Consider the following 2,459-nt stretch of genomic DNA (forward strand, 5'->3'; position numbering starts at 1 on the left):
CTAAGAAGCTAAAGCCCCTTCAGCATGAGCTCAGTCCCCGGCTGAAGGTGACCCACATGGCGCGGCAGACCTTTCCTGACCAGCCCACTGCTCCCCTCAGCAGTGTACTTCATCTATCTGCCAGTTCTGCTCCCCATTCTGTCTCTGATGAATCCTATCACCGACCTGCACCTCTGGCCTGCACCCCAGTTCTGTATGCATAAATAAATAAAATCTCTAAAAAAAAAAATGGAGAAAGTAACTTTAGGAGCAACCTACTTAGGTGTCGTAAATCAAGCAAGATGAAACTCTAGGGAGCAGATGTGTTCCTTCAAGTAAAATGCACTAAGAAAGAACTCAATAGAGAAGCTCATAGATTGTTTTTGAAAAGAGGTATGAAGGTATTTTCTGCTTTCTTAGAAGAGCATTCACTTAAAGGTATATGGAAGAGGCGATCAGAGAAATAAAGAATAAGTCTAAGGCATATAATTCCAACAGGCAAAAAGAAGTCAATTGAACAGGGAAGTTTAGTTAGATGAGAAGCCACTGTACGGATGTGACTTTTGCTATTCTGTAATCTATCTGATACATGGTTAGAAGTTGAAACACTGCAAATGTAAGAAGTCACAGAGAAATGTAAGAAGTCACAGAGAATTTCTGAGAGATCAGTTGTGGAATGAGACAGAAATCAGGACTCAGTATCTTGAGATATAAAGAAGGCAGGAGTGAGAGATGAAGGAAGTCAAAATACTCTTTCATATCACCTGAGCTTTCAGTACCTGAAATAATTAATGAATAAATGAGTACATAAATTAGTGCATGTTAATTGACATTCCCTAAAACCAAGATGGCACATAAATTGTGACTGAGGTAATGGGGCTTCAATGGTTAAAAAAAGGGGGTGGGGAGTGGGGACCTTTCCTGGTGGCATGGTGGGTTAAAGCACAGCACTGAGAAGCTAGCAGTAGCTTCAGTGTGAGTTCAATCCCTGCCCCGGAGGTGATCCACATGCCGCAGCAGACCTCTCCTGTCTTGCCCTTGCTCCCCTCAGCAGTATACTTTGTCATTGTGCCTGTTCTGCTCCCCACTCTGTCTCAGGTGAAGGTTCTCACTGCCCCTGCAACTCTGGCCTGTGCCCTAGTTCTGTATGCACAAATAAATAAATCTTTTTAAAAAGGGAGGGGTGGGGAGCATTGGCACAGAAGGTTGGTGGACGATGAATGAAATATGTCCAGAAAAGAAAAAAATCTCCACAACCACAAAGTTATATAAAAATATTTACCTAATCAAAATCAATTAGTGAATGAGTTTCCCTCTTTGGTGGGATCTAATCCTTGCATGCTTTGGAAAGAGGATCTGTGGGCTATATTCTATTAAATTGGTTGCCCAGGTGTGCCTGAGGCTACACAGATGCATAAGGGAGTGTCCCAAGGTAAACTAATAAAAGGCTTAGGTAGGAAAGTAAGAAGATTTTAAAAAATTCATGGAAGATGCAAATCCCCTCAGCTTTCCACCAGAAGGACCTTCAAAGTGTTTTATATATAATGAATCATAAATTAGTGGACTTTAAATGTAAATTTATAATTTATCTCACTGAAACCAGAGCAAATATATCTTAGTCTATCCCTGGGGCCTTCAAGCAAGGGCATGGATCAAAATTATTTGATGTGTTAAACTCCATTGCTGGGTTCTGCTCCCCAAGTTTCTGATTGAGTAGTCTGGAATAAGCCCAAATAATTTGTATTTGTAACAAGTTCTGAAGTGATGTGGACATTGCTGTACAGAACCACACTTCCAGAACCATGGAAATCACAAATATTCGCAACCTCTTAGTTTTCTATTATCCTTAGAGAAAATGAGTCAAATTCTCATTGCAGCCCTCCTGTCCTGGCTACTCTGTCTCTTTTATGAAGAACAAAAAAGAAAAAAAAATCAGACTTTAAAGCAGGAACAAAGTAAGTGTTTGGAGAAATCAAGCCTGAGTTTTCCAGTCTTTTGTTCATTTAAAGTGGATTTTTATCTTCATCAATATGATGTTAGTGGCTCTTTATAAGAACACAACTAAAATTATATAAATGTGATACAACTGACACTGAAAAGTGCTTATCTTTCAATTGCAATATATTCATAAAAAATTCCTCTCTAAATAGATGGGACTACATCAAGTTAAAGAGTTTCTGTACAGCAAAAGAAACATTACAAAAAAAAAAAAAACAGACAGCCCACTAATTGGGAAAAAATTTTCTCACACAAAACAGTGATAAAGGACTGATCACAAAAATATACGGAGAACTGACAAAACTCAACAAAAATAAACAACCCCATCAAAAATGGGCAGAAGAGCTAAAAAGACACTTTTTCAAAGAGGAAATGCAGATGGCCAACAAATATATGAAAAAATGTTCAACATCACTCGTAATAAGGGAGATGCAAATTAAAACCACAATGAGATACCACCTCACCCTAGTGAGAATGGCACA

Source organism: Condylura cristata, unplaced genomic scaffold (genome assembly GCF_000260355.1).
Source record: "Condylura cristata isolate star-nosed mole 26May11 unplaced genomic scaffold, ConCri1.0 scaffold00009, whole genome shotgun sequence".
NCBI lineage: Eukaryota > Metazoa > Chordata > Mammalia > Eulipotyphla > Talpidae > Condylura > Condylura cristata.